The sequence below is a fragment of the Eretmochelys imbricata genome, chromosome 14 (assembly GCF_965152235.1).
Source record: "Eretmochelys imbricata isolate rEreImb1 chromosome 14, rEreImb1.hap1, whole genome shotgun sequence".
NCBI lineage: Eukaryota > Metazoa > Chordata > Testudines > Cheloniidae > Eretmochelys > Eretmochelys imbricata.
The window spans coordinates 31,543,331-31,556,840 of record NC_135585.1 but is presented as its reverse complement, the minus strand read 5'-3'; positions in this window follow the sequence as shown (position 1 = coordinate 31,556,840).

Below are 13,510 nucleotides of genomic sequence, written 5' to 3'. Positions count from 1 at the left end.
CCAGTATTGTATCTAATGCCCGACGGTTTTGCAGGGCCACTTGTCGGACAGCTCCTGCTTCTTTGGCTAGAGCTTTTAAGCTCTCTCCTGTTTCGTTGGCCATGATCTCAACCACCGCTTGTAACCTTAAAAGCCTTTTTGCATGGTGGATTACCCCCCCCTACTGGGACTAAAGAAATGTCAACAGCATTCTTCCCAAGTTAGGGGGCTTATGTTATCCACATACCATTTAGCATCTGGCAAGTCCCTCCTTTTTCGCCTGAAATTACGGAGGCGATTTCGTGGGAGGGATTGAAGCACCCAGAATTGTGGGAAAAGCTGAGCAGGATAACAGATACCTGACCAATTTGCTGGTAACACAGTGTAAGCATTTTCCCCACAAACCCAATGATGTCCCATTAAAGCTGGGAAGGGTTGACTGCAACCCTTTGACATGTAAGAATTTACGAAGGAGGAATAGTATCCCCCAAAGGGCACAGGATGATTTTCACTGGGAGAAGAGGTAGCATTCACATGACATTTGTAGATGGTGCTGTTTTTCTCAGGGAGGCTGTAGGGGGAGCAAGAGATTGAATCTTTGGTTTGATCCCAGGTTGAGAGGAAGTTTATCTTTCCATACCCGGTTCGCCATTCTCCAACCTTGTTTGAATAGTCCCATACACCATGGGACATGATGTATTGGAGACAGCTGCTCCTCCCTAGATTCAGCCCTGTCCCATTACACACCCAGCACCAGTGGCCCTTTCCTTTCACCACATTTATAAGTTTAGGAACATATGTTTTTCCCAGCCCCCAAGTGTCATTTTCCTTCCATGTCCTTTTAAGTGGATAGGGTTTTCCAGCAAGCTCTGAGGAATTCAAAGGGATTGCCATGGTGGGGATACTAGCTTGTGAGTGAGCTGGGATGTGGCTGCAGACCCAGCAATTAGAAATATTCAGGATCTGGGCTATCTGCACCTGTTGTTGGATGAAAGAATTGTCACTGTCACTCTGGATTCCCCAGACCCTCAGGACACAGTAGCTGAGGATTAAGCTTCTCAAAGGACACATGTTGGAAGCCGGACCCTTTCTGGTTCCGACAACCCCTTTCGAGGGAACCGCAGTCACGGTTTTACGTCCACCAGGCAGCAGGCGCTAGGCTCACTACTGCTTCTTGTTTGTTGGGTCCTGCTGTCTGCTTACCCTCTGCTTCTGGCAACCCTTATGAGAGCGCAGATTGTAAGGTATTGCAGGCTGTTCCTCTTTGTCTTCTGGGGTTGAAGCTGGTTCTGTGTGGTCTTGCAGAGGTGTTTGGTCCCCTTGAGGTGGCGCTGGCTTACACTGTGAGGCGTGGATCCATGCAGCGATGCCGGATAATTTCACTGCTGTCTGGGTGGTGAGCAGTACCTGGTATGGACCCTTCCACCGGGGTTCCAAGGCGTGCTTCCGAAGGTGGTGCCGCAGGTAGACCCAATCACCAGGCTCAAGAGTGTGACAGGCAGCAGAGGTGGGTTCCGCCGGCCAAGCTGCTCGCACCTGTGAATGGAAGGAGCTCACAGCTTGCATTAACCCTTTGCAGTACTGGAGGAGCGTGCTGTGAGTTAGGTTTAGGTCTGGGGCTGGGGTAATAGTAGCCATTGTTCGCATAGGGCGTCCCATGATGATTTCAAATGGACTCAATTTGTGTCTCTGGGATGGGGATGACTGAATTTCCATAAGGGCCAGTGGTAAAGCAGCTGGCCAGTTTAACCCTGTGGAACTACAGATTTTTGCCAGCTTATTTTTAAGCACACCATTTCGCCTTTCAACTGCCCCTGCCCTCTGTGGATGGTAAGGGCAGTGCAACAGGTGGGTGACATGTAATACGTGGTTTAGATGTTGAACAATTTTTCCAGTAAAATGTGTTCCCCGGTCACTAGACAAAGTGGCAGGAATTCCCTTGGTAGGGATAATGTGGTTTAACAGACATTTTGCAACGGACAATGAATCAGCTTTGCGACAGGGAAAGGCTTCAATCCAACTTGAAAACAGACATATTATAACTAAAATGAATTCATATTTCTGACACTTTGGCATTTGTACAAAATCAAGTTGCCAGTGTAGGAAAGGTGCTTGAGGCAAACCCCGGAACCCTTGTGTTACTTTTACAGATTTGCCTACATTGTGGCTTTGACAAGTAACACAAGCGGCACAGTGGCGGGTTGCAAAGGAGCTGAAATGGGGAGCTCACCACCCCGCCTTACTCATAGCAGAGACCATCCCCTCCTTGCCGACATGTGAAACACCATGTAGCAGGGCGGCTAGAGACGGGGAGAGTGAGAGGGGGGCTACAAAGGTACCGGTGGGCGATCGCCAAAGGGAATCAGAATGCAAAGAGCAATCCAAAGCACTCCAGGAGTCTTTCTCTGTTTCTGGGGCAGAATCCTGGAGCTGAGCGAGATGAGACAGGGATTGGTGGCGTTACAGAGACAGAGAGGGGACCAAGAAACGCTTCTGGTGAAGGTTTTATAGTGGCGGCATGTTTTGCAGCAGCATCAGCAAGTGCATTACCTTTTGCCACCTCGGTGTCTGCCGCTGAGTGGCCAGTACACTTAACACTTGCCAAGGCAGACGGTAGTAAAACTGCATACAGGAGGGCGGCAATGTAGGGGCCATTCTTGATAGGGGTACCAGTAGAGGTAAGAAAACCTCGAGCCTGCCAGAGGGTGCCAAAGTCATGCACAACCCCAAAGGCATACCGAGAATCAGTAAAAATAGTGGCAGAGAGCCCCTCGGCTAGAATGCAGGCACGGGTTAGAGCAATCAGTTCAGCCACTTGGGCAGAGGTCACAGAGGGTAAGGGCGCAGCTTCTATGGTCTCAGAGAGAGAGAGAGACCACAGCGTACCCTGCAAGAAGGTGGCCTTGGTCATTTCTATAACAGGACCCATCAGTGAATAATACCAGGTCAGAGTTAGGGAAAGGTACATCTGAAAGGTCGGGGCATGGGATAGTGATAGCGGAGACAGTTGCAAGGCAGTCATGGGGTTCACTCTCACTAGGTAAAGGAAGGAGGGTAGCAGGGTTTAACCGGGAGCAGCGCTTAATAGTGATATGTGAGGCTGAAAGCAGCAAAAGTTCATACCTAGTGAGACGAGCAGAGGAGAGGTGAGCAGTGTTGTGTTGCAGAAGGAGAGTTTCCACAGAATGGGGAACCATGAGAGTGAGAGGAGAGCGGAGGACAAGGGACTCAGACATCTCGACTAGGCACGCTGCAGCAGCTACAGCACGTAGGCAAGGGGGTAAACCCTGGGCTACAGGGTCCAAGGTTGCAGAAAAATAAGCCACCGGGCGATTTCTGTCACCGTGCTCCTGAGTAAGAACCCTGAGGGCACAAGCAGATTGTTGACAGAAAAGGGTAAAAGGCTTGTCATAGTTAGGTACCCCTAAGGCAGGGGCAGAGGCTAAATTCTGCTTAAGGGAGATGAAGGCAGCATTTGCTTCAAGTGGCCATGGCATGGGGTTAGGTACAGAGGATCGAGTGAGTTCTTGGAGTGGTTTAGCCAGAGAAGCATATTGGGGAATCCATTGCCTACAGAACCCTGTCATGCCTAAGAATTTTCTGACCTGGCGTGGAGAGCAAGGCTGGGGAAATCTAAGGATGGCTTGTACCCGGGCTGGAGAGAGTGTACGGGAGCCCTGGGAGAGAAGGAAGCCTAGGTATGTGACAGAGGTTTGGCAGAGCTGCAATTTTGTGCGAGAAGCCTTATGACCCTTGTTCGCTAAAGCTGTGAGAAGTGTTAGTGAATCAGTTTCTGAGGCAGACAGAGAGGGGGAGCACAGGAGTAAGTCGTCCACATATTGGATCAGTGTGGATCCTGATGGGAAAACCAGATCAGCGAGATCCCTGGCTAGGGCTTGAGAAAAATAGGATGGCCTCTCTGTATACCCCTGGGGAAGGGTAGTCCGTGTATATTGCTGACCCTTGTAGGAGAAGGCAAAGAGATACTGGGATTCAGAGTGAACTGGGACAGAGAAGAAAGCGGAGCACAAATCTACAACAGTAAAGTGGGTTGCATTTGGAGGAATAGACGCTAGTATTGTAGCAGGGTTAGGAACCACTGGAAAAGAAGGTATGACAATACGGTTAATAGCTCGAAGGTCTTGAACAAATCGCCACAATTTGCCATCAGCCTTTTGAACTGGGAGGATAGGGGTGTTACAGGGGCTGGAACAAGGGACAATAATTCCTTGTTCTTTTTAATCAGATATAACTGGAGCAATCCCAGCCTCTGCCTCAGGATTCAAAGGATACTGAGACAGGCGAGGCAGGGGTTTGGAATTGTCTACAGTAGTCCGAACTGGGTCAGTATTTAATCGGCCCACTTCAGATGGGTGAGATGGTCATAGGGAGGAAGGAACCTGAGAGATTAGGTGCTCTAGGGATGGAGTTAAGGGACAGCAAGGGACCGGAGTGGAGAGGGAAGTTTCAGACAGCAGGGAGGCTACAGAATCACATAAGGAAGACTGAGGGATTTGCAGATAGACACCATCTGGGGAGCAGTAAATAGAACAGCCAAGTTTGCATAGCAAGTCCCGTCCCAGAAGGTTTGCAGGGGTGGAATCAGAGAGGAGGAATGCATGCTCCTCAGAGAGGGGACCGACCTGAACAGACAAAGGTTTTGAGAGGGGAAAAGAGGTAGGGATCCCTGTAATGCCAACAGCAGACACAGATTTTCCAGATCAGGGAACCTCAGGCAAGTCAGTGGTGCGGATTGTAGAAAGAGAACTCCAATATCAACAAGAAAAGGGAGAGAGAGATCATTTACAGTCAGGACACATTCTCCAGTAGGGGACAAAGGTAATAAGGGAGCTAAAACTTTGTGAGGTTCCCCAGCATCCCGTCATTGTTGGGGTGAAAAATAGGGTTGGGGATCAGCTGGAGGAACCAGCGGGGGGTTCACTTGATTTCCCATACAATTATTAGGTCGTCTTGGACGCTCTTTTTTCCAGTGTCCAGGCTGTTTACAGTAGTTACAAACCCCAGTTAATCCAGCCCCCCGCCCCCTTCCGCAACCCCTTCCCTCTCCCCGGTGTGGTCTGCTTAGTCCTGAATAATGCTGTATCTGCAGAGCCATTAACTTTTGGGAGGACTGTTCCTCCTTTCCTTTTAAAGTGCGGTGGCAATGCTCTGCTACTGCCAGCAATTTGTCCATGGTTTCAGTCTCCCATCCCACACTTATTCGTTTTAACATGCTGCCTGTGGCAGGGAGAAGACCATCAACAAATGCATGTGCCAAGGCCCCCTGCCCATTTACATCGGGCTCTTGTATTCCTGAATGTTGTAGGAAAATATCAGTTAGCCGGGACCTATAGTCGCCTGCGCTTTCTCCTTGCCCTTGCTTACAGCAACGTATTGCTGTCCAGTTTGTTTTAGGAGACCACACTTTGGGAATGGCTTGATGCAGGTGCTTCCAAAGAGCCATACACCGGTCTCTGTATGCCGAATCTGGGCCAGTACTTTTTATGGTTGAGTGGCGTGCCTCAGCTGGCCAGTCTGCGGCAGCCAACCATTTTTCATAATAACTGGCAGGAACTAACAATTTACACAGTTGGAGGAGATCTGTCTCAGAGGGTTCATAGGTTTCACAGATTAACAGAAACTCCTCAGCAAATTTGACAGAGTTTTCCTGTGGTTTGGGAAAACTTTTAACTATAGATAAAAGTTCCGTACGAGTCCAGGGCTTATAATCCCATATGGACTCACTTTCTCCCATCTGAAGGACTCGTAAGGGTGCCACAACAGTTTGATCAGAGTCTCTCATTAACCTCCCATCAGGTTCTCTTTTCCAAGAAGAGATGTCAAGAGAATCTTTGCAGACTGCTTTGGATTTCTTCATAATATTTTGCAGAGCTGCGAGGCCAATGAGGGTATCTTCTTCACTTTCATTATCTGTAGTCACTGAAGATTTTTCCTTTTCTGATTTCTTATTTGCTCAGGAGTATGGTGGGGATCGGGTTTGATCTGGATCATTGCACAGGACTGGGCAAAGGGGAGCGCTCGGACTAGTGGTGGGAGAGACTGCATCCAATTGAACTGTTAGTTTTTTGATAGAATTTTTAAGAGAGGTGAGTTTTGACTCAGTCCATCTACGATTTGCCTCTTCCCACCACTGCATGAAGCAGTCTACTTCTCCTCTCTCCAATTTGGTTTTTGGGAGGACGAGTTCGCTTTTTAAAGCGTCCACTCGATCCTTGTCCCAAGAACCTAACAGTGGCCACTGTAATTTGGGGTTCTCTAGAGCTAATTTGGACCATTTTTCAAGAAACCTACAAGAGTCCGGACCCCTCCTAAAATACATAAAATAAGCTGGAGTTCCCTTAGGGAACTGTTCTACCTTAGACTTCTGATTACCCATCCAGGAGGACTTCACACAGCACTCGCACAAGAAGGAAATTCGGGCTCAGCAGAGCGGTGCCCGGTGCAACACACAAAAAGGAGCCCACAGGCTACTGCCTCAACTGCCCTTGCTTTCACACCAGGGGTTATACCCAAGGCGTGGTGCAGCTGCAGCTGTGCAGATTCCACTTATTCAGACCGTGGGGACGGGGACCCCTTGGTCAGCCAGTCTCCGGACAGAGATGGCTCCCAGATTCACACACACACCACTGGGAAGACGGATAGACACAAAGACAAGACAGTCCTCAAACCGGTTAAAGCACAAAAATAATAATTACCTGAGACGTCTGATTCCAGAACCTGGATCCAAAGACCCCTACCCGAACAGAGTGGGAACCAACAAGTTCAATGGCGTAGACTGCGCTGCTGCTGTGTACCTTTCTGTCTTGTGGAGGATCGCTTGGACTAAGCGTCCAGGCGCCGGCTGCCATGATCGTCCTGCAAGGCAGTCAGGGATCACACAGCCGCTTGCCATCTCGGTGGAACCTCCAAATTGTCAAAGTTTGACTCAGACTCACAATTTATCAGACCACTCTGTTTTATTAGCAAAGCTGCTCTGCTAATACATTTAGAAGTGAGCCCCCCGAGTGGGGCTTGTGTCTGTTAATTTATACAGTTTTTTGGAGAACAAGTTACAGAGAAGTTACAGACAAAAGAAGAAAAAGATTTTAGTCACCACTCTTCGAGATCCCTGAGACCAGTCACGTATCTTCAATTACCTGCCACCCTTAACAATCTCCTTTAACAGCTTCCAGTTAACTTAACTAATTGCCCTTCACACCTTCCATTCTGATGCCTGCTTCTTAGACGTGCTGGCTCTATCTTAATTGCTTCTCCATTCAAAAGCTAATTGTCCCTACGTGTGCTCCCTCAGATACTTTGTAACATGTTTTGGCATGCCCTCTCATATACAATGTATCCAGCATGTCCCCTTATACAACGTTATACTTCCACACCCCCTTTCCCAGGCCGGGGGAGGCCCTGTGTCCCCCTTCCCCCCCTTTCCCGGGCTGGGGGGGCCCTCTGTCCCCTCACTCTCTGCCCCCCTTTCCTGGGCTGGGGGGGCCCTCTGTCCCCCTTCCTCCCCTTTCCCGGCCTGGGGGGGCCCTCTGTCCCCCTTACCCCTCTTCCCCGGGCTGGGGGGGGCCCTCTGTCCCTGTTCCCCCCCCTTTCCCGTCCTGGGGGGGCCCTCAGTCCCCCCTCTCCCTTCCCCCCCTTTCCCGGGCTGGGGGGGGCTCTGTCCCCCCTTCCCCCCTTTTCCGGCTGGAGGGGGCCCTCTGTCCCCCTTCCCCCCTTTCCCGGGCTGTGGGGGGCCCCCCTCCCCCTTCCCCCTCTTCCCTGGGCTGGGGGGACCCTCTTTCCTCCTACCTCCCCCTTCCTGGGCTGGGAGGGGGGCCCTCTGTCCCAGTTCCCACCTTTCCCGGTCTGGGAGGGGGCCCTCTGTCCCCCTTCCCTGCCTTTCCCGGCCATGGGGGGGGCCTCTCTGTCCCACTTCTTCCCCTTGCCCGGGCTGGGGGGGATGGCCCTCTGTCCCAGTTCCCACCTTTCCTGGGCTGAGAGGGGGGCCCTCTGTCCCCCCTCTCCCATCCCCCCTTTCCCGGGCTCAGGGGGGCCCTCTGTCCCCCCTCTCCCCTTTCCCGGGCTGGTGGGGGGCCCTCTGTCCCCCTTCCCCCCCATTCCCGGGCTGTGGGGGCACCCTCTGTCCCCCTTCCCCCCCTTTCCCGGGCTGGGGGGGACCCTCTGTCCCGCCTCTCCCATTCCTCGTTTCCCAGGCTGGGTGGGCCCTCTATCCCCCCCTCCCTTCTCCCCCTTGCCCGGGCTGGGGGGGACCCTTTCTCCCCCTTTCCCGGGATGGTGGTTGGCCCTCTGTCCCCCCTCTCCCTGGACCCCTTTTTCCAGGCTGGGGGGGGCCCTCTGTCCCCCTTCCCCCCCTTTACCGGGCTGGGCGGGCACTCTGTCCTCCTTCCCCGCCTTTTCCGGGCTTGGGGGGGCCCTCTGTCCCCTTCCCACCCTTTCCCGGGCTGGGGGTGCCCTCTGTCCCCCTTCCCCACCTTTCCCAGGCTTTGGGGGGCCCTCTGTCCCCTTTCTCCCCCTTTCCCGGGCTGGGGGGGCCCTCTGTCCCCCCTCTTCCTTCCCCCGCTTTCCCGGGCTGGGGGGACCCTCTGTCCCCCCTCTCCCTTCCCCCCTTTCCCGGACTGGGGGGGGCCCTCTGTCCCCCTTACCCCCCTTACCTGGGCAGGGCGGGGCACTCTGTCCCCCTTTCCAGGCCTGGTGGGGGGCCCTCTGTCCCCCTTACCCCTTTCGCGGGCTGGGGGGAGTCCTCTGTCCCCCCCTCCCACTTCCCTCTTTCCCGGATTGGGGGGGGCCCTGTGTCCCCCATCCCCCCTTTCCTGGGCTGGGGGGGCCCTCTGTCCCACCTTTCCCTTCTCCCCCTCTCCCGGGCTCGGTGGGGGGCCCTGTGTCCCCATTCCGCCCCTTTTCCAGTCTGGGGGGGGCCCTCTGTCCCCCTTCCCCCCTTTTCCCGGTCTTGGGGGAGCCCTCTGTCCTCTTTTCCCGGGCTGGGTGGGGCCCTGTGTCCCCCTTCCCCCCCTTTCCCAGGCTGGGGGGGCCCTCTGTCCCCCTTCCCCCCTTTCCCGGTCTTGGGGGAGCCCTGTGTCCCCCTTCCCCCTTCCCCGCCTTTCCTGGGCTTGGGGGTGCCCCTCTGTCCTCCTTCTCTCCCTTGCCTGGGTTGGGGGGGCCCTCTGTCCCCCTTTCCCACCTTTCCTGGGCTTGGGGGTGCCCCTCTGTCCCCCTTCTCTCCCTTTCCTGGGCTGGGGGGAGCCTCTGTCCCCCCTCTCCCTTCCCCCCCTTTCCCATGCTGGTGCCCTCTGTCCCCTTTCCCCCCTTTTCCAGTTTGGGGGTCTCTCTGTCCCCCTTCCCCGCCTTTCATGAGCTTGTGGAGCCCCTCTGTCCCACTTCCCCCCCTTTCCTGGGCTGGGGGGGCCCTGTGTCCCCCCTTTCCCTTTGCCCTCTTTCCCGAGCATGCGGGGGCCCTGTGTCCCCCCTTTCCCTTCCCCCTCTTTCCTGGGCTGGGGGGGGCCCTCTGTCTCACTTCCTGCCGTTTCCCGGGCTGGGGGGGGGCCCTGTATCCCAATTACCCCCCTTTCCCGTGCGTGGGGGGGCCCTGTGTCCCCCGTTTCCCTTCGCCCTCCTTCCCGAGCATGGGGGGGCCCTGTGTCCCCCCTTTCCCTTCCCCCTCTTTCCCGGGCTGCGGGGGGCCCTCTGTCCTCCCTCTCCCTTCCCCCCCTTTCCCGGGCTGGGAGGGCCCTCTGTGCCCCCTATCCCTTCGCCGCCTTTCCCGGGCTGGGGGGGTCCTCTGTCCCCTTCCCCCCATTTTCCGGGCTTGGGGGGCCCTCTGTACCCCCTCTCCCTTCCCCCCTTTTCTGGGCTGGGGGTGGCCCTGTGTCCCACTTCCCCCCCTTTCCAGGGCTCGGGGGGGCCCTCTGTCCCCCCTTTCCCTTCCCTCCCGTTCCCGGGATGGGGGAGCCCCTTTGTCCCCCATCTCCCTTTCCCCCCTTTCTAGGGCTGGGGGGGGCCCTGTGTCCCCCTTCCCCCCCTTTCCCGGGCTGGGGGGGGCCCTGTGTCCCCTTTTCCTCCCTTTCCCGGGCTGGGGGGGCCCTCTGTCCCCATTCACCCCCTTTTCCAGGCTGGGGGGCCCTCTGTCCTCCCTCTCCCTTCCCCCCCTTTCTCAGGCTGGGGGGGCCCTCTGTCCCCTTCCCCCCCTTTTCCGTCCTGAGGGGGCCCTCTGTACCCCCTCTCCCTTCCCCCCCTTTCTCGGGCTGGGGCAGGCCCTCTGTCCCCTTCCCCCCCTTTCCTGGGCTGGGTGGGGGAGCCTGTATTCCCCTGTCACAGAGTGTGGGGGAGTCCAGGCCCTGCACCCCTCCCTCTTCCTGGGATTCACTGAGACTCTCAGCCAGCCAGTAAAACAGGTTTATTGGACAACAGGAACATAGTCCAAAACAGAGCTTGTGGGTACACCCAGGACCCCTCAGTCAAGTCCTTCTGGGGGAGCAGGGAGCTTAGACCCCAGCCCTGGGGTTCCCTGCGTTCCTCCACCCAGCCCCAAACTGAAAAAACTAAACCCACGCAGCAGGTTCCCTGCTGCAGCCTCCGTCCACATTCCTGGGCAGAGGTGTCACCTCCCCCACCCCCTCCCGGCTCAGGTTACAGGCTCTCAGGTCTCCCATCCCCAGGGCACATTCCCAGGTCAACACTCCCCCCTCCCTGCTGCAGCACATCCTCACATCTCTCCCCCCTTCAAGACTGAACTGAGCCGGGTCACTGTGACCGGTGACCTGGGGAAGTTCGGGGTCCCCTGTCCGGGACAGCGCATCCGCTATCAGGTTGGCACTTCCCTTCACGTGGACCACGTCCATGTCGTAATCCTGCAGGAGCAGGCTCCATCTCAGGAACTTGGCGTTGGCTCCTTTCATCTGGTGTAGCCAGGTCAGGGGAGAGTCGTCGGTGTACACAGTGAATTGTTGCCCGAAGAGATAGGGCTCTAGTTTCTTGAGGGCCCACACCATGGCCATGCACTCCTTCTCGATGGCCACGTAGTGTTGCTCCCGGGGTAGCAACTTCTTGCTCAGGTACATGATGGGGTGTCTCTCTCCCTTTTCATCCTCCTGCATTAACACCGCCCCCAGGCCCGTGTCGGAGGCGTCGGTGAACACCACAAAGGGCTTGTCAAAGTCTGGGTTTGCCAGAACTGGGCCACTGACCAGAGCCTCCTTCAGCGCCCGGAAAGCCTCCTGGCACTGCTCGGTCCAGAACACATTGTCTGGCTTCCCCTTCTTGCATAGCTCAGTGATGGGGGTGGCTATGGTGCTAAAGTGGGGCACAAATCTTTGGTAGTATCCTGCCATCCCAATAAAGGCTTGGACCTGCTTTTTGGTGTGGGGAGCGGGCCAGTCTCTGATCACCTCCACCTTGGCTGGTTCCGGCTTTAGGCGGCCACTCCCCACCCGATGGCCCAGGTAAGATACTTCAGCCATCCCCACCTTGCACTTCTCTGCTTTTACAGTCAGCCCAGCCCCCTGGAGTCGGTTCAGCACTTGTCTAACCTGGGACACGTGGTCCTCCCAGGTCTGGCTAAAGACACAGATGTCATCAATATATGCCATGGCAAAACTCTCCATCCCCCTCAGTAGCTGGTCCACTAGGCTCTGGAAGGTGGCTGGCGCTCCCTTGAGGCCGAAAGGCAGGGTCAGGAACTCATAGAGCCCCAGAGGGGTGATAAAGGCCGATTTCAGCCGGGCATCTGCATCCAGCGGCACTTGCCAGTAACCCTTTGTAAGGTCCATGGTGGTAAGGTACCGAGCTCCTCCCAGCTTGTCTAGGAGCTCGTCCGGCCTGGGCATGGGGTAGGCATCAGATACAGTGATGGCATTGAGCTTCCGATAGTCCACAGAGAACCGGACCGACCCATCCTTTTTGGGGACCAGCACCACAGGCGAGGCCCAAGGGCTGGCCGATGGCTGGATCACCCCCAAAGCCAGCATGTCCCGGACCTCTCTTTCCAGGTCCTGAACAGTTTTCCCTGTGACTCGGAAGGGGGAGCATCTTATCGGCGGGTGCGACCCTGTCTGCACCCAGTGGACAGTCAGATTAGTGCGTCCAGGCTGGTTGGAAAACAGCTGTCGGTACGGATGCAGCACCCCCCTGATCTCAGCTTGCTGGGCAGGGGTTAGCTGATCCGAGAGGGGAATTGTTTCCAGGGGGGAACCAGCTCTGGTCCCAGGGAATAGATCTACTAAAGGGTCATCTCCCTGCTCCTCCCACTGTCCACACACGGCCAACACCACATTCCCCCTGGCATAATATGACTTCATCATATTCACATGGTACACCCGGCGGTGGTGCGCCCGGTTCGACAGCTCCACCACATAGTTTACCTCATTGAGCTGCTTGACAACCTTGAAAGGGCCCTCCCAGGCGGCCTGTAGTTTGTTCTCTCTCACGGGGATGAGAACCATCACCTGATCCCCGGTGGCGTAGGCACGGGCCCGCGCCGTGCGGTCATACCAGACCTTCTGCTTCCTCTGGGCTCTGGCCAGATTCTCCCTGGCCAGGCCCATGAGTTCAGCCAGTCTCTCTCGGAAGATCAGGACATACTCCACCACTGACTCTCCATCGGGAGTGGCCTTCCCTTCCACTCGTCTCTCATCAGGTCCAGGGGGCCCCTCACCCTCCTTCCATATAACAGTTTGAAAGGCGAAAATCCGGTAGACTCCGGGGGCACCTCCCTGTACGCGAACAGCAGGTGAGGTAAGTACTTGTCCCAATCCTGCGGGTGCTGGTTCATAAAGGTTTTCAGGATCATCTTTAGCGTCCCGTTAAACCTCTCCACCAGCCCATTGGACTGGGGGTGATAAGCTGAGGCCCAGTCGTGCCGGACCCCACATTTCTCCCACAAGCACCGGAGCAGGGCCGACATGAAGTTGGAGCCTTGGTCTGTCAAGACTTCCTTGGGGAACCCCACTCGGCTGAAAATGGTCAGGAGCGCATCGGCCACGGTGTCTGCTTCAATGGAAGCTAAGGGCACTGCCTTGGGGTAGCGGGTGGCATAATCTACCACCACCAGAATGTATTTCTTCCCTGACCGGGTCGTCTTGCTGAGAGGCCCCACGATGTCCATGGCCACCTTCTGGAAAGGCTCCTCTATGGTGGGCAAAGGTCTCAAAGCCGCTTTCCCCTTGTCCTGGGCCTTCCCCACCCTCTGACAGGGGTCACAGGATCGGCAATACTGCCGGACGGTGGTAAAGACCCCGGGCTAGTAAAAGTTCTGTAGCAACCTCTGCCGGGTGCGCCGGATTCCCTGGTGCTCTGCGAGGGGGACGTCATGGGCCAGGTACAGGAGCTTGCGGCGATACTTCTGGGGGACCACCAGCTGCCTCCTGATCCCACAGGACTCTACTTCCCTTGTGGGAGCCCATTCTCGGTACAGGAACCCCTTCTCCCACAGGAACCTCTCCTGGCAGCCTCTCCTCATGGTCCGTACCACACCGAGGTCGGCCAGGTCCCTGAGCTTCCGCAAGGAGGGATCTTTCCTCAA